General features: G+C 37.0%; 1 non-coding gene across 1 annotated transcript; it reads right to left on the bottom strand.

Annotated features, from left to right (window-relative positions):
* Window positions 1-11,691: 11,691 nt before the first annotated feature.
* Window positions 11,692-11,796, bottom strand: LOC144218553 (U6 spliceosomal RNA). Its single transcript, XR_013331193.1, has one exon. It is a non-coding gene; the product is annotated as a U6 spliceosomal RNA (small nuclear RNA).
* Window positions 11,797-19,820: the final 8,024 nt, after the last annotated feature.

The following is a 19,820-nucleotide window of genomic DNA, read 5'->3' on the forward strand; positions in this document are numbered from 1 at the left end:
CTTTAAATATTTCTGTTCACATATCAACATTTTACGTTTACCAAATGATTTCCATTGTCTCAAAATTAGAGACCTACATATTTGTAGGTGGGCAATCTAAAGCCAGTTGGTTATTGTGATAAGATTTCCAAAAGTTTTGTATTGTAGAGAGAAATATGATGATACTATCAGAGAGATAGTTCCCTGGAGATCATCATATCTTTATAGGTGAGGCCTCAAATAAGAAATGAAAACTCCTATCTTAGCTCGCTTTTGGATCTTTTTTATTACATTTATGTTGCTATGTTCTCATAACTCCTTTTTTGTGCATTGAAACCTCTGCCTTCCTAACAGCATTTTAGCAACCAAGTTAACTTCTCTGCTTAAGTTCCTGGAGTACTTGAAAGCCACAACAGTTAACTTTTACCAACATATTTCTCTTCTGTACAACCACAGATTTATTTCCAATAATAATCATGAAATGAAAAAAAAAACTTATCCAGAAATAATATTAGCTGAAAGGGGGGAAGAAAGTGAAAACTGAAATTTTTTTTTCTTAAAATTCATACATGTAATCATGCTAGTTAACAAATAATTAAAAATGGTATAGTGTTTAAAGAGAAAAAATATAATAATTTTAAGTACATTAGTTTATGGTTTTAGAAAAAAGGGGGGAATGTATACCTACATATTGGAAACAGTAATGAAAAATAACATGACAGTTTCTGGTTTTACACCTTTCCTTCTACAAATTAGTAAATAATCTCATCCAAATTGGTTATTTTCACACATTCTTATTCATAGGACTCATTCATATAGCCAGACTTGTCAATCTTAATCAGTCTTTACTGATAGTTGAAAAACACGTTTTTTAAAATTTTAGTTTCAAAAGTTTCACATGAAGCAATAGACAAATAAGTAAGAAAAATCTTGGGACTCTTGGATGTCTCAGTCCATTAAGTATCTGACACTTCATTTCATCTAAAATCATGATCTCACAGTTACTGAGTTCAAGCCTTATGTCAGGCTAGAGTCCAACAATGTGGAGCCTGCTTGGGATTCTCTCTTGTTCTCTCTCTCTCTGCCTCTACAACTTTCTCTGCCTTTCTCTCTCTCTCTCTCTCAATAAATATTATAAACATTATAAAATTAAAAATCTTAAACTCCAGGGTAAGTTTGCCAGCGTCATGAAATTCCATTTCTAAAGAAATGTCAGAAAGTATCATAATTTCCATGTCTTTTTCTTTCATATGTATTCTTTCCACTTTTTAATAATTTTTTTTCAGTAGAGACATTTTGAACACACACAGAAAATTTCCAAGTGGTCAAATACTATTATAGAATTAAAGTAACTCAAGTTCTGTATCTTGGTCTTTATAATCATTGCTCTATTATTATTTTGAATGTGCTTTTTATTTTTTATTTTTTAAAACAAAATTTAATGTTTTCTTTATCTCTGAGAGAGAGAGAGACAGGGTGAGCAGGAGAGGGTCAGAGAGAGAGAGCAAGATACAGAATCTGAAGCAGGCTCCAGGCTCTGAGCTAGCTGTCAGCAGAGCCCGACACGGGGCTCGAACCCACGAACCATGAGATTATGACCTGAGCCAAAGTCGGACACTTCTCCGACTGAGCCACCCAGGCGCCCTTTGAATGTGCTTTTTAAATGCCAAACTAAATAGTGTTATAAAGTTTAGAGATGTACTATACCTGCAACAGTCTTAAACTATTCTGAACTTTAAAAACACAGAACAAATGTATGTAGGTTAGTGTGATTACCTTCCATGTAGAACACAATGTTTATTAAGGAATAAGTAATAAATACAAACTAATTTGGATCTTATACCTCTCTTTTAAATGAAGTAGTAACTGGAGCAATTATTTAAAACTTAGACTAACAAAATGTTTTTTTTTCTGTGAAGGAGTATTTTTTTTTTTTATTTTTTTAATAGTTTATTGTCAAATTAGTTTCCACATAACACTCAGTGCTCATCCCCACAAGTGTCCTCCTCCATGCCCATCCCCCCTCCCCCCACATCCATCAGTCCTCAGTTTTTGTCAGCATTCAAGAGTCTCTCATGGTTTGCTTCTCTCCCTTTCCCCCACCATTTCCGCCCTTCTTCTCCCCCTTGTTCCTCCGTCAAGTTCCTCCTAATCCTCCTATACGTGCAAACATATGATATTTGTCCTTCTCTGCCTGACTTATTTCGCTCAGCATAACACCCTCAAGGTTCATCCATGTTGCTACACATGGCCAGATTTCATTGTTTCTCATTGCCATGTAGTATTCCATGGTATAGATAAACATGGAAAGAGCCTAAGTGTCCATCAACAGATGAATGGATCAAGAAGATGTGGTTTATCTATACCATGTGAAGGAGTATTTTATCACTGACATTGTTTAGAATTATTAGTTTACAGTGATTATAGAATGTAGACTGAGAGATTCCACTACACACCTATTAGAATGGCCAAACTTCAGAACAGTGACACCACCACATCTAGTGAAAGCATGGGCAACAGGAATTCCCTTTCATTGCTATAAGAATGCTAAATGGGATGGTATGGAAAACAGCTTGGCAGTTTCTTATAAAGCTAAACATACTCTAACCATACAATCCAGCAATCATGCTCCTTAAGATTTATCCAAAGGAGTTGAAAACTTATGTCCACATAAAAACTTGCACAGAGATGTTTATAGCAGCTTTATTCATAATTGCCCAAATTTGGAAGCAACCAAGGTGTCCTTCAGTGGTGAATGGATAAATACACAATGGAATATTACTCAATAGAAAAAAAGAAATGAGCTATCAAGTCATGAAGAGACAGTCTGGAACCTTAAATTCATATTGCTAAGTGAAAGAGCCAATCTGAAAAGACTGCATACTGTATGATTCAAATTATATGGCATGCTAGAAAACATAAACTATGGAGACAGTAAGAAAATTTAGTGGTTGTCAGAGATGTAGTGAGGGTTGAATAGGCATAGCACAGAGAATTTTTAGGACAGTGAAAAGTTCCATGTGATAACCATAATGACGGATAGATCTTTAGATATTTTTCTGAACCCATAGAATACAACACCAAGAGTGAACCATAATAGGAATTATGAGCTTTGGATGATTATGATGTGTCAATGTAGGTTTATTAGTTGTAACAAATGTACCACTCTAATTGGAGTTGGTGATAATAGGGAAAGCTGTGTATTTGGGGGGTAGGAGGTATATGGAAAATCTTTATACCTTCCCCTTAACTGTGCTGTGGTACTAAAACTTCTCTAAAAAATAAACCCCTAATTTAAAAAAGTAGACTGACATTATTTGGTAATATTATTGTTTTTAAATTCTCAAAAGACAGTATCCTCCACCCCCATTTTTGTCTGCACTGGGATGGACCACCACTACCACTTGTGCTTGTGCCCAGCTACAGCTCTGCTTCCTCCTGGAGTTTCATTGCTCACCATGTCAGAATAGTTTCCTGTAAGCTTCATGATTCTGTATCACACATACACCGGGGCTAATATAATCTACTCGAAGCCATTCTCTACATTTTCTGATAAATTTGTCAAACCGAGTAACCATGGAAGAGGACTGTGGGCAATTTTAATTTTTTTTTAAAGAGAATGAAAAAAAAATGCCTGAAAGCAATAGAAAGTAGATGAGACTCAACAATAAATCAGAGACTGAACTGCCCCAGCTAATTCAGTCAGAAAGGAGTAAACAACTGCAGAGGCTTGATTCAGACTATTACCTTTAATGCATTAGGAAAAAGAGACAAAAGAGAGAAAATGACTAAGAAATACATGTGATTTTCACACTTCACACTTTGTCATTTAGCATAGGATCTGTCTGGCTTCTATCTTCCTGCACAGATACAATATCTGAACAATAGAAAGAGGCAGGAATAATGGGGTCCTTTTAGGAGAAATTAATTCAGTGAGACATAGATAAGCACACTCTTCTAAAAGAGATTCACAAGCAAATATGTAGAAAACAACTTGAGCTAGGAGGGGCAACAGAAAGGCAAACACTAAGTGAGAAAAAGAAAATTTGAGTCCTTGAACCGTGAATTCACTGCTTGCATCAATTCACTCAATTCAACAAAATATATTAATAATTTATTAATGTCAAGTATTGTTCCAGGTGATGAAAAATACAAGTGTAAACTAATCTCTATGATCTGTGCTCTGACCCACTGATGAATTCAAATTGTCACATTTACACAAAATACGAAATCTCAATATTCTGTACCTCTAGCTGTCTGATTAGGAAGCAGTCCAGTTTTCCTAAGGATACCTCCTCTTCTGTTTTTCCCTTTAGACGTCTCTGAAGTGGAATGGCCATGGAGGGCTGTTTGCACTTACAAAGCTTATTTTCTTGGAGGATTAGGCAAAGTTCAGATCATAAATGCTTTTCATGCTATGCAAAGGAGTCTGGAATGCTTAGGCAATGGGGAACCACCGAAGGATTTTTAAACCACAATAGTAACAGAGAGATTTATGTTGTTTAAGAATTTAACACTGGTATAGCAGGTTGAATGGTGACACACCACCCCATTCCAAAGAAAAAATAAATATACGTCCATATCAAATCCCTAGGATCTGCGAATGTGATCTTATTTGAAAAAAAGACTCTTTGCAGTTGTAATTAAGTTGAGGATCTTGAGAGGAGTTTATTCTGTATTATTTGGGTAGGTACTAAATCCAGCGATTTAGTAAAGAGTCTTATGAGAGACAAAGGAGAACAGACACGTACAAGAGAAGTCAATATGAAGGCATATCAGAGAGATGTGGGTATAAACCAAGGGGGTCAGCAACCTTAAGAATCTGGAAGAGATAAAGAAGGGATTTTCTTCTAGTGTCCCAGAGGGAATGTAAGGTTGCCAACACCTTGTCTTCTGACCTCCAGAACTTTCAGTGAATAAATTTGTCTTGTTTTAAACCACCGGTTTGTGATAATTTGTTATGGCAGCCACAGGAAACTAATGCAACTGGTGGTAACATTAAGGCTGTGTTTGATATAGGGGTATGTTCAGTGATACTATAATAGAAGACGCTATTACTACAGAGCATACTTAGAAGAATATAAACCAAAAGTTTACTTTGGACGATGGAACTCTATACAACCTTTATTTTCCTCTTTATTTTTATTTAGGTTTTCTCATTTTTATAGAACTATATGCATAAACTACTGTAGCTAAATACAGAAAAAATAAGCCAAGTGAGATAATAAAAGCTTGAACTAAGGCAGTAGAAGGTAGCATTGAGAAGAGGAAATGTTCCCTATCTATCTATCTATCTATCTATCTATCTATCTAATAAATATTTAGATTTATTAGATATGCTCACTAGATACGCTCACTAGATGCTGTTTTAGGCTTTATACAGACAACAGTGGACACTACAAAGAAAAACAGATCTCTGTTTGATGAATCTTACATTCAAGTAGAGAAAGCCATGGAAAGTTTTGAGCAGAGGCATAGGTGACTTGGCTTTAAAAGGATCACACTGGATGCTGTGTATAGTGACTGTTAAGAATAAAATAAAAGCAGGGAGAACAGTTTGGTGGCTGAATTCCTACTATAGTGAGTGGCTTATGCCAGGCCATGACCTAGGAGGCTAGGATTTCTTCCCGTGACTGGCTTGAATAGAATCTAAGGGAAGAATGAAATCTTCTTGATACTTTCAAGGCATATAGTTACAGTGAGGTTGCAAGTGTGCAGGTTGAGGAGAGCTCTTGGACTGGGCCCCAGTTCTTCAATGTGCGTATGGAAGCTTGGAGGCTAGGGTGTCAAGAGTCAGTCTTTTGAGTACTTTGGGCTCTCTCTTGAATCCTATTGGTGGAGTAACCATGTGACTCAATATGAAGTGATCCAGTGCAGCTGAAACAGGAAGGAGAGCTCACTGATGGGTAACATCTCTGGATCTGGTCCTACTCTTCTCCATTTCTGAGGCTATGACCAAGGCACATGACTTGCAGAAACTGTTCCCATTGGGCGGCATCTTTTTTTCCACACAATAATATGTTGTAATGAATTAAGTGATAAGAAATCACTTAATGTGTTGTTCTAAGGTTGGGGATTATCCTCAACAGTTTCCTAACAAAATAAACAAGGAAAAATCACTTACGATATTTTTGTGGTTATCAGGCTGTATTAGGGCAACAACTTTAATTACTGGAAATTGCCCAGCCGGCTGACAGTCATATTCACTGAGTTAGCTGATGAAAAAAAAAATGACTTGCCCTCTTTCCTCAAAAATAATGATACCATTGAGAAGTACACTGGTTCCACACAAACTTTTCCCTGAACACAGTTTTATCATTATGCCAGCTCCACACCAAGAAAGATTTGCCATGGACTAAAGTTTAGTTCAATTCCTAAAATGGTGCAAGAAAATTAAAACCCTGTGTAGAACATTAAAAAGTGAGACTGAGATGTTTCATATGTAATTGAGGACTAGAAACAAAATAAACTAATCAAATAGCTAATGTAAATGCCTCAAGCAGCAGGGAAAGAAGTTTTGGGCTTAGACTGAGTTGTGGGTCATTTAGGTACTCATGCACGAAGGGTAGATGAGGTAAATAATACAATAGTCTCAGTTTCTACCAACCACCACACTTTATCCAGAAGCGTATTTTATTATGCAAATATCCCCACTCCAAGTTGCTTTACAATGATTTCAAATGCCACCAACCATTTGAAGCCTTTTTCAAATCCCAGCTCCCTTGAACCCATTATTATGAGATATGCTGGTGGGATTACGTGCACCCTCTATCACTGTCTCTCCAGGACTTCAGATCATCTCAAATCGTAAGAGGGCTCCAACGATCCCCTAATATCTATATTTAGGATTAATATTTTAGTTGTGTGAATTAGCAATTGAATTAAAATTGTGTTTCTGAGAGAAGAAAGTCTTACAGTTTGCTTTACAAAGAAAGAAATAGAAGAGATGTCCTGGATAGAAGGATGAAAGCAATAAAGAGGTTCTGCATCCACAGGAAGGAAGACTATTATGACAAAACATGCTAAAAGCATAAGTACAGCCCAGGTACCTAGGTCAAGGGACTATATTAGAGTCTAACAGGCTACAGTCTGAAGAGATTGGCTAAGGGATTAGGGTACCTGTGTGACTCAAAGCTCCAGGTTGTAGAGATTAAGGGAGAGGGTAGAGAATCTTCTATTTCTTTCTTATTTTTTAGAGAGAGAGAGAATATGTAAGAGCAAACAGGAGAGAGGGCATGATCTTACAACCCTGAGATCATGTCCTGACCCAAAATCATGAGTCAGATGCTTAACAGACTGAGCCACCCAGACACCCCACAATCTTCTATTTTTGAATCTTGAACTTAGCTGGCTCTCTTACTAATTATGGAGTCGGTGTGGAAAATGCATCAGTAATTTAATTGACACCAACAGATATGGATCTAATATCACTGAGCCTCTTGCTCAATTAGGATGATTCTCTTAATGGAGGGTTTTTGTAAGAGGAAAGCATAATAACACCTTCTCCATATTCCTCAAATAATACATCTCTCTGTGTGTTGTACCTCTCTCTGTGTCGATGGCTTTCTACTACACTTTGTAATTTGACTGGTATTATAGCTTCTTATTAGATAGGAAAAGCTTACACATTCTACTTAGGTTTGTATCCAACAAAAAAATCTGGTTTACTGCTTTGCACATAGTAGGGACTCAGGTTGTATCTGTAAAATAGAAAGAGTAAAGGAGAACAAGAATGAAGAAATAAAACCATGCCTCCGCAAAAACTATACAATGAAAGTATCTCTTTTAAATTACTTGAGTGGTGCAGATAAGTGTAACAGTAAAGCTCTGTTTAGGAACACCTGCTTTCTATTTGTCCTTTAACCCTTAGCTCAGAAAGCTCTCTTTAATACATACTCCATTTTTATTTCTATTTAGGATAGTTTAATAATCAAGCTATGATTATATATGCTCAACATCAATTCCTCTATGGCAGATGTGTGATTCATTCCAATCATCTTAACTCCTTATGCAGATGTTCCTACATTATTCCATTTTCTTAATTACATAGTCTCGAAGGGCTACACCTGTGAGGGGATTCAGTCCACAAATCTATGGAGTTTAAAGAGAACTACCTTTCCCTGAGGTCTTCTCCCCAAATGTTAGGAAATGTAACTGATTATTTTAACAAGCAGAATTCTTCCCCCTCAAGTCATGACCTGGTTATATCAGATAAATTCAAAGCTTGTGGGCAAGCACCTTAAGGCCATATCTTTTTTCCTCTCACAAGTTTTTGGCTGCTTGCCTTCAAACTGCAAGCTGGCAGACTTCATCCTTTAAAAGCTTAATTACCTGAAAACCCACTGGGCACCTAGAATACCTATAGTTTTCAGCCCTAGAGCTTAAGGATGGATGGAATAAAAATCTAATGCCCCTGACCTTCTCACCTCCTGCTCATCATCCATGCCTCTATTACACCCATTCAAATCCTCATTGAGGCCAGAAGTACTAAGGACTTATGGGCAGATGTTTCTAGAAAAGCTATGGTGCATCTCAAAGGCAATTGGGCCCCCTAGGCCATAGGTCATCAAAAAAATCATCCCCACACCTACACTAGCAAACTCAGCAGTGTGGGAAAATAGGTTCTACTTACATTAATGGGTTAGAAAAAAGCTTAGGGCAGAAAGCCATCACCATGGAGTGAAAGCACCCAAGTTTAGCTAGCGAGATATTGTAATGCGATGCCGAGTAACTTGTTACATCACCTGCAGGAAATTAGTTTCCATCTGGCACCAGTGTACCTTGGTCACAAACTGCATTTGCCCTCCCAGACTCTGCTTCTCACAGAAGTTAACGATTACTGATTGTTTTCTCCACATTCACCTGTGTAAGACCTTGTTTTCTTCATGTTCACCACGTGGGTAATATCTTGTGAGCTCAGTCAATACGGAGAGGAAAGCTGTGGTCTGGGCTCCTATCTTTTCCCGGATATTAGCCCCTCAGATTCAATTCTGCATCCGCTCTCTTGCTCGATAAGAGGGAACTCCAGACTCCTAGGCTGTAACACCAAGGAATTTGTGGAAATGGACTTCTTAGGTCCTAGTCTAGACCTCCTTAATCAGAAACTCTAAGGGTGGAGTCAAACACCCTATGTTTTAACAAGACTTTCTGGTGATTCTGATCCTTGCTACAGTTTGAGAACCACGGGGTAACGTGGTAATTGAACTCATGGCGTTTGGCTATAACTGTGGAGTTACTATTTGTAACACCGTGGAGCCCTCAACTCACTTCAGTCTCAGGAATTGCAGAAGTTGATGAGCTCATTGAAAGCAACGACTTTTAACTTGGAAAGTGCTTGGATAGCTGGGTGGGTGCATTTGGAAATAGAAGGTGTTCTTCACTCTTGTGGCTCAGGAAGCTGAAGAAATTCAGATATTCAGAGGATTCAGAATGTGAGTTTCTAAAACTTGGGACTGGCAAAGAAGGGACTGGGTATCACAGTTATTCTATCCTTTTAGATTTGACTATCTGCACCACTATTTTTCTCCTTTCCGTTTATCACGTAGATTTTGCTTTTCAGTGTTCCTTTCTTTGAGGATAACGTAAAACAAAGATTTATAAAATCCTATTGTGTGTAAGGTGCAAATCGAAATTACACCTCTCAAAAGGTAGGGTCTCAATAAATGCAGCAAAAGCATTTGACAAAACGAGGCATCTTTTCTTGATTAAAAACCCTCAAGAAATCAGGGATAGAAGGAATGGACCTCAAAATCATAAAGGCCATATACAAAAGACCCACAGTTAATGTCACAGCTTTCTTTCTAAGATCAAGAACACAACAGGGATGCCCACTGTCACCACTGTCATTCATAGGGTTGGAAGTCCTAGCCTCAGTAATCAAACACAAATAAAAGCATTCATATTGTCAAGGAAGGAGTCAAATTTTGATTCTTTGCAGAAGAGTGAAAGAGAATTACTTTTCTCTACGTATATCTCTCTCAATCTCCATCTCTGTGTTACACACACACACACACACACACACACACACACACACACAATATGATGTGGTGGGGGATGTCATTTGACTTAAAATACATGCTTTCTTTTCTGGGATTTTCTTAACTGATAGATTAAACATATAATTTAATGTCCACTTCAGTGGATTATTAGGATGATCTAAGAACGCAGACTGTTCCATCACAATGAAAGTATTGTGCCAATGTCAAGAACAGGGGGAAACCTGTTGATTTCTATACATTTTCCTCTGTGATCTATCACAGGCCATGTCCCCCATCCAGTGTCTTCTGTCTACTTGTTCAGCTCCAACCCCCACCCCTTTGTCTCTCAGATTGAACTAGTTTTAAGGAGAGGAGACACCATTGCCAGCAGGTGAAGGGGACGTATGGGGTTTGGGACAATTTTATCACAAGCACATACCCAGTAAAGTTTTTAATTTTTAGCATTGATTGAGATGTAACTGTCATAATATTCTATTGGTTTAAGTGTACAGCGTGAGGATTCACTATTTGCATACATTATGGAATGATCACCATAGCCAACCAAGGTGACATCCTTCACCCTACACACTTATTTTTTCTTTCTTGTGATAAGAACTTCTAAGATCAGCTCTCTTAGTAACTTGTAAATGTGCACCATGGGACTATTAACTACAGTTATGCTATACATTACAACCTCACAACTTACTTTAAAACTGAAAGTTTGTGCCTTTTGACCACCTTCTCCCATTTGTTTCACAAGCCCATTCCCTGCCTCTGGCAACTACCAATCTGTTGTCTGTATTTGGGTTTGTATTTGAAGATTTTTCATAGGAGAGCATAAGGTATTTTTCTCTGTCTGACATACTACATGTAACACGGTGTCCTCAATATCCATCCCCGTTGCTGCAAATGACAAGATGTCCTTATTTTTTAAGGTTGAATAATATTCCATTATATACAAGTGTGTATACATGTGTTTATATATAAATCATTCATTTTTTAATCATTCATTATCCATACATCGATGGACACTTAGATTGTTTCCATAACTTGGCTCTTGTAATAATGGTGCAATATACATGGGTGTATGTATCTTTTCCAATTAGTGTTTTCACTTTATTTTAATAAATTTCCAAAAAGTAGAATTGCTGCATCCTATGATAGTTCTATTTTTAATTTTTTCAGGAACCTCCATACTATTTTCCATAGTGGATGCACCATTTTCCATTCCCAACAACAATGCACTAGATTTTTCTTTTCTCTACATCCTCACCAACACTTCGTTCTTTTCTTGGCTGCCTTTCTAACAAGTGTGAGGTGGTATCTAGTGCTTTTGACTTGGATTTCCCTGATAATTAGTAATGTTTAGCACTTTTTTATGTACCTGTTGATCTCGCTCCTTTAGAAAAATAAAATGTCTGTTCACTGGCCACTGGTTCATTTTTTAACCAGCCTATTTTTATGACTACTGAGGTATAGAAGTTCTTCATACCTCTTGAGTATTAGCTGCTTATCAGATAATTGATTTACAAATACTTAGAGCCATTTGGTAGGTTGCCTTTTCATTTGTGTTGATTTTCTTTGCTGTGCAGAAGATTTTTAGTTTGGCTTAGTCCCACAAGTTTTGTTCTGCTTTTGTTGATTTTGCTTGTGGTGAGAAATGCAAATAATTGTCACCTAGATAATGTCAAGGAGGCTACTGCCTATGTTTTCTGGGAGTTTTACAGTATTAGGGTTTATGTTTGATCACGTCATGAATTTGTGTATCATGCTTGCTCAGGACTCATGCTAATCTTCTCTGTGTTATTCCAATTTTAGCATATGTTCTGTCCAAGTGAGCATAGCAAAGTTTCTTTTAACATTTTGATGTATGTATATACTTGTTTATCTAGGCCTATTGGGGGCAGGGGAGATTGGACATAGAAACTAAAGTACTGAATGTGTTGCTAAACAAGAAATATTCTACCTTTTTGGAATAAAGAGCTATCAACTTGTAAAATTGCGTAGTCCTGGAAGTGCTGAGTGAGGGTCACAGCATAAGCTATGGGTTTCTTGGGCTTTTCCAAATGTACACTTGCCCCCAAAGAGAGATTTAGGGTGACCTTAGCATTTAAACTGTGATTGTAGTTACCTCTCTTTAACCTCAGGGCTGGAGTGTAGAATTACTTTTCTAAAGACCATGTTTCCCCCAAACACATTCTATATGTTTCTCTACAGAAGAATGTTTGGGCTATCCTTCCTGATAACAGTGAAGAGGGATAGGCTGAACATCCAAATACTGTCTGTGGGGTGGACCCTTGTACCTGGTATTTCGAGAGTTCAAGCTTCCCAGTTTGGGGCCAAGCCAAAAGAAACCACTTTTTAAATCTATCATGGAGAGGGACACCTGGGTGGTTCAGTCGGTTAAGCGCCCGACTTCGGCTCAAGTCATGATCTCGTGGTTCGTGGGTTCGAGCCCCAAGTCGGGCTCTGTGCTGACAGCTCAGAGCCTGAATCCTGTTTCAGATTCTGTGTCTCCCTCTCTCTCTGACCCTCCTCTGCTCATGCTCTCTCTCTCTCTCTCTCTCAGAAATAAATTTAAAAAAAAATTTTTTTTAATTGAAATCTATCATGGAAACTACAGTGGTCATGAGGTTCTGGTTCTGTCCTCTCCGGATATTATCCCAGCTGTTGTCCATTCACAGTCTGGTTCTGAGCAGACCAAGGAAACATAGGATGAGGCTGTGCTCAGACTGAATTATACATTCAAACTGCCTGTATTTAAACATTCCTAAAAACTATAATGGCTTAATTAAGCTGGTAACTTTATGGCATGTTTCTTCTCATAGTCTAAGGTTTTCTCTTTAACTGAGAATTCAGGGACAATTTTCCTTGCTGGGCTGGCTGGCTGCTGGAAGGAGGAGGGGCTCCAGGATGGGAAAATGAAAAACATGGATCTTGGTGGAAGCTTCACTCCCCTTGTGGCAGATGGTGTACAAATCTCCAGTCTTTTGGAGTACAGAAAACAGGGTTCTGAGGAGCAAGTAGGCATTAATTTAGGATTGAGGAAGAAAAGGGTGAGTTTTCACATGGTGAAGCTTGCCTTCAATCCACCAACTAAAACACTATCTCAAAGAGAAATGCAGATTATGACTTTGATGTTAATAGAAAGGAGAAGACCTGAGAAAGCAATGTAGCCCCAACCCTGATTTAGCCCTACCACTTAGCTCTTTCTAAATGGCATTTTTCCTACTTTCCATGATTTATAAACTTGGAGATGCATTTTAGTGTCCTTGAATAGACTTTCAACCTTCATCTAGAGGTGGTTGACCTCTGCTGAGCCGGCCTGTTCTGAGTCCCCACCATCTGCTAACAGAAAGGGCTTGTTAGAGATGCAGCAGTTTTCATAACAAAATATTCTCATCTCTTGAACTTGTTTGAGAAATGCTTGATGTAGGGAAATGTTGAGGCATTTGTCCAATGCAAGAATTCACTTTAGAAAATTAATTGTTGATCACTTTTACTTTTTTTTTCAAGCGCAGCTAAAGCTATAGGCTAAAGAATAAAACTATTTGTTCCTTAAATAGTACCTGTTTTTCTAGTAATGGAGATTTAAGTTAGCAACTTCATTTTCCTTATTTTTAAAATGGGATAAATCCTGGCACTTAGCTCCTCAGTTTGGTAGTATTTGATGAAATCGTACATCTATAACACTTAGCACAGCACTTGGTTCTTAATCATTCACTGTTACCTTACTGTATTTTTTGGTTATTCATAATTTCACCAAGCTCACATTCTATAGGATTTGTACTTAAGACAATACCCAGCATTTATATACCTGATCATGGATCAGATAGAAAGATGAGACCTATTTGCTCCCCTGACTCCTCAGGGTTACAGAGAGGTGATCAGTGACCCAATTTCCTAAGTTTGACTTATTTGGAATACTGGTGTCTGCCTTTTTATTTCTCCTTTAACAGCTGCTTGCATTAGCCTTTTGGGAATTTAGCAAAAGAGTTTTTCATTTTTAGGAAGCCACATGTCCTCTATCTTTAAATCAAAGGTGAAATGCAACGTGCCATGGCAGTAATCCAAAGTTTGGAGGCCACATGGACTTTCTGGTTTAAACTCATTTTCTATAAAGTCAAAACTCATCCTTCTCTTTTGAAATCACTGGAAGCGATGAGCTGAGACAGCAGTGAACAGACACGAGAAGAAGGCCCCTGGTGGCCAAAATGAGGCTTCTCCCTCTCTGTTTCTTAATGGCATGCGAAAGGCATTAATCCACACTTTCATTTCCTATTAGCCAAATAGAAATGTCTTGAGATAATGTGAATACCTTATGGCATAAGTGACTTTCTAAAGTATCTTATTAGAACTCCTTATCTGTGTAAATTAGGCAGCACTGGGGCTTGACAGCCAGGAATACACTTCTTAAAACTGACTATTGGGAGTAGCATAGGAAGAAGTTAGCCCAATACTACTGGGGAGACTTCCAGGAGACATGGCAGCTCTAGCCTTTTTTCAAGTACAGTGACTTTCTGTCATCTCCCCTGTAGGTCACTTCATTGTGTGGCAGCTTTACCCAGAGAAGTCAGGTTTCCCAAATGCCTCTCAAGAACCATTAGGACAAATCATGCTGCCATATGCAAAGGTTGGATATTCCTGCAGAAAGCAGAGAAATCCCATATTTAATGTGCTTTTGAGAGCGATGCCCAAGGTTTCAAAAGCATCCTTTTCCAAAAGGATGTTCATAGACTATTTATTCTGCTTGGCTGATTATTAATGTAGAGGAAACAAAGTAGATCAATGTTGGAGAAAAAAACAAACCCCCCAAAATATCCCAAACCCCTCAAAAAATCCTTTTGAAGCATCTGTCTCTTCAGAAAGGATGGTTATGTTTTGTTTGAATAAAAGTCTGAGGATGTATCAGGCAGAGCTGCGAACTTTATATTCTCTAACTGCAATTTCTACCTCCTTCCACTCCACTTGCCCTGCTCAACTTCCCAGGGGCTACATCACATTAATCCTTACAATAAGCCTCTTACTATTCTGCTCAGATTTACTTGAAATGAAGAGTCATTTTCTTCATGTTCCCGGGGAGACTCTGCCAGAAGCCCACGGTGTCCATCATTGACACTGTTTTCCTTTATTTTTACTTTTCCCCTTATAGGACTACATCTCAGTATTGTATCTGCTGATATGACAGACACTTCCTTTGAAAATGGGCTCATTCATTCCATATTCACTGACCTCTTCTTGAAGATCAGCATATTTCCATCATAAAGGTAAGCTTTCTATATTCAGATTTTTCTTAGATATGTTTGTTTCTGTTGGTTTTGGTGTGGTCATCTGAGTTTTATGATGGAAGCTTTTTTTCTAAAATGCAAGTACATTTGATTTTTTAAAAAATATTGACCGTTTATCTTGCTATATAAATCAATTTTTCTACTTTTCTCCTCATCAGTAGGATTCCTTTCAATTCCTCTAACATATGTCAAGTAAATGGTTAAATCAATGTGGGCCCCAGTTAAAGACCTATCACATGTCTCCTGCTGAGGCAGAAAAGATGAACACAGTTAATGGGTAAATGATAGGCCAATGTTGGAGTCAATATTTACCCACTGTACAATAAATCTTGATAACTGGATAACTACCAAAACAAGATGCCAATAATCAATATAGTATGCTATATCTTTCCAGAATAATTTCATTAGAAAGGTATGGAAATTCAAGGAATAAGGATGGCAAAAGTTTTGCAGTATACTTTTCATGCTAAAAGGCAATTATTTCTATATTAAAGTAAATATGTTGAAATCCTTGGTTTTCAAACTTTAATATGAATTAGAAGCATTAAAGGACTTTTAGATAAACACAGATTCCTAGATTCCACCCATATTCTGATCAAGTAGGAGTGGTCTTTTGTCTACCTAGTGTTTAAACACTAGGAGAATCTGATTCAGACAAGCTAAGGAATATTCTTTGAGGAAAAACTGATGTAAATTCTACCTTGTGCCTGGGAGGTAAGTAATTATTAACCCATTAAATAACCAACATTTATTTAGAGACCACTAGGTCTAAAGCAATATGTGTATACAGTCATCCGAAGTTCAACTTTTTCTCTGTTTTCTTAGACTTTTGCTGCTCTGTTCTGCTTAGTTAGATGGTAACCTTTGGTTCTTACATAGGAGATTGGATACGGTTAAAAACAAGGGTAATTAGAATTTATCAAGAACAATTGCTAAAGAATCTCTTGAAAAAGCAATTGCTCATAGTTGGAGACACACCTTTATCCTAAATAAAAATGGGGAAAAAATCATTACATTACCATTTCATAATAAAGTAGTAAACGATTGGCAAATTTTGGGGGTGAAATAAAAAATAAACTAAAATCATTAAATGTATAATTTTGTGATGGGGAAACATTTAGCAATAAAACACTTTTCCAATTCCAAACTTGTCAATGCATTGTTTATTATAGACTGTACAACTGTAAGATTTTACTATAATTGTGTACATTATCCACTAGGAACAATAATGTAAATTTAAAACATAAAATAACTAGATTTTCAGTACTCCCACATACCAGTAAATTCTAAGTGTTAAATTCTCACCTGTTCTATTAGCCCTATTTCTCTAGCCTGGCTTTGTATATTTTGACTGTCTTTGATGTAAATTAAAGTACTTATTTGGCACATAATTAAAAAATGGATTTTCTTTTAAAGTGGGACAAGAAATTTCTTTTTCAACCCTGACAGAAACTCCTGTCTCTCAAAAGATGATCTTGTGTAATTTTCAGATACATCTTTAAGGCTCCCTTTCCTCCAAGTGACAGGGGAGAGTTGCACTAATGGATAGACGGTCTTCAGATTAAAGTTTATCACTCACAACTTGAATTTAAACCACTGGTCTCTTATTTTTGCTCATCTTTATGAATGTTCCCAGAATGTGTATGTCCACCTAAAGATCCTGTTTTGCTTTGGCTAGAGATTGATTGTTATTACTTGTTTTATTTACCACTCAAGTTGAAACTTCTTGGTACATGTAGAGGGTCTTCTAGGCTCCTCCAACCTCCCTGGCTTCACTGAGAAATAACTCCAATCTTGACGTGTGTTTGAAAGCATTTTCAAACTTTACATGCAAAGCAATCACTTAGGAATACTGGGAAAAAAAAAAAAGCAGTTTCTTACTAAGTGAATCTGAAGAAGCAGAGTTTCCATATTTCTAACAAGCTTCCAGGCCGGTGTCTGATGATACCAGTCTGTGAACCTAAAGGTCTTCACCATCTATTTGGCTTGTACCAAATGCTAAGATCTGTTATTGATCAGTGCAAGACACATATCCTATATACTCAGCTGTATGTATTTCCCATGAGCGTAGCAGTCTCCTCAGAAAATTCTCACTGATGACAACTTTCTTGTCATCAACTTTGTAGTCATTAAAACGTTTTCATCTCTAAAATCTCCCAAGAAAGCATCTTGGTTTTTCTTTTTCTTTCTTTCTTTTTCTCTGTTTCAGATTTTAGTTAAAAATACAGTGTAATACTGGTTAAAGGAATAGATTTCATTGATTAATCACTTATATGCTACACCCAGTGTTCACCATAACAAGTGCCCTAATACCCATCACCCATCTAGCTCATCTCCAAATCCACCTACCTCCATCAACCCTCAGTTCTCCATTGCTAACTCTTTTGATTTGTTTCCCTCATCCTCCTCCCCTTCCATGTTGATCTGTTTTGTTTCTTAAATTCCACATATGAGTTAAATCATGTGGCACTTGTCTTTCTGTGACTAACTTATTTTGCTTAGCCTAATGGATTCTAACTCCATCCACATTATTGCAAATGGCAAGATTTTATTCTTTTGATGGCCAAGTAATATTCCATTGTACATAAATAAATAAATATAATATATAAATATATACATATACACATGCTACATCTTTTTTATCCATTCATCAGTCAGTGGACATTTGGGCTCTCTCCATAGGTTGCCTATTGTTGATAGTGCTGCCATAAACATCAGGGTGCATGTGTCCCTTTGAATCTGTATTTTTGTATTCTTTGGGTAAAGGGCTAGTGGTGCCCTTGTGGGATTGTAGGGTAGTTTTATTTTTAGTTTCTTGAGGAAATTTGATACTGTTCTGCTGAGTGGCCCCATTAGTTTGCATTCTTACTAGCATTGCAAGACAGTATCCCTTCCTCCATATCCTCACCTACACCTGTTGTTTCTTGTGTTGTTAATTTTAGCCATTCTGACATTTTGGTTTTGATATATATTTCCCTGTTAATTGATATTGAGCATCTTTTCATGTGTCTGTTAGCTATCTGGATGTCTTCTTTGGAAAAAGGTCTATTCATGTCTTCTGCCCATTTCTTAAACAGGTTATTTTGGGTGGGGGGGTGAGGGTTGAATTTGATGAATTTGTTAGAGATATGGGATACTAACTCTTTATCTGATAGGTCACTTTGCAAATAATTTCTCCATTACCTTGATTGCCTGTTAGTTTTATTGATTGTTTCCTCAGCTGTGCAGAAGCTTTTTATCTTGATAAAGTCCCAATAGTTCATGTTTGCATTTGTTTCCCTTGCCTCTGGCGAATGTCTAGTAGGAAATTGCTTTTTGTATTCTCTAGGATTTTGATGGTTTCCTGTTTCACATTGAGGTCTTTTATGCATTTTGAATTTATTTTTGCATATGATTAAGAGAATGGTCCAGTTTCATTCTTCTGCATGTCACAATCCAGTTTTCTCAACACCCGTTGTTGAAGAGACTGTTTTTTTCTTTTCCATTGGATAGTCTCTCCTCTTCATTGAAGATTAGGTGGCCATACATTTGTGGGTCCATTTCTGGGTTTGATTTTCTGTTTGATTGATCTGTGTCTGTTTCTGTGCTGTCTTAATGACTATAGCTTTGTAAATCTGGATTTGTGAGGTCTCCAGCCTTTTTCTTTTTTAGGATTCCTCAGCTATTTAGGGTCTTTTGTGGCTCCATACAATTTTAAGATTGTTCTTGCTCTGTGGGGAAAAAAATGCTGGTGGTGTTGTGATAGGGATTGCATTAAATGTATAGATTACTTTGGATAGTATAGACATTTTAACAGTGTTCTTCCAATTCATGAGCATAGAATGGTTTTCTACTTCTTTGTGCCCTCTCCAATTTCTTTCATAAGTGGTCTACAGTTTTCAGAGCACACCAAGAAAGCATGTTTTAATCATGATTTGACCTTGGAAGATTGTCAGCATGATAAGCATGCCAAATCTTGGTAAGCTTTCCAGCGATTTTTAGACTATTTGAGACTTTATTGTTGACTTCCTAAAGCATTCAATAAGTATGGACCAAAAAAAAAAAAAAAAAAGCATAATATACAAGATACTGAAATTCTATCCACCAAAGTGTTGAAATGGAATATTCCTAGGAGTTGTTATAATAGCAATTTTTAGTTTCTTTTTCTTGTATTTTATTTTTAATCTTTCAATATTTCTCTAAATGCTCTATAGTTCATATGTATTAATTTCATAATAGTTATTTTGAATTTTCTTTAGTTAATTAATTTTTAAAATTATTCTGAGTTTTGAAACACCCAGAACTTACATATTTTTTTTTCCTTTTAATCTCATGGAAAATAACCCCAATTTGGCTATTTGCCATGATGCCTCCTTCCTTGTTCCCTTGTTTGTCAAATTTTGCTTGTTTGTCTAGCATTATTATGAGAGGGACAGGTTTCAGAATTCCACATTCCTTAGTACTTTGTTAGGGATATAATGGGTACTTAGTATCTACCTGTTCTTTGATTGTCAATGTTCTGGCTTCCTTAAATTTCCATACAGATTTTATAAAAGGAAGTTCAGCACAGCAAATACTTGCTTACCATCACCAACCT

The sequence above is a fragment of the Crocuta crocuta genome, unplaced genomic scaffold (assembly GCF_008692635.1).
Source record: "Crocuta crocuta isolate KB4526 unplaced genomic scaffold, BGI_CrCroc_1.0 scaffold619, whole genome shotgun sequence".
NCBI classification, from domain to species: Eukaryota; Metazoa; Chordata; class Mammalia; order Carnivora; family Hyaenidae; genus Crocuta; species Crocuta crocuta.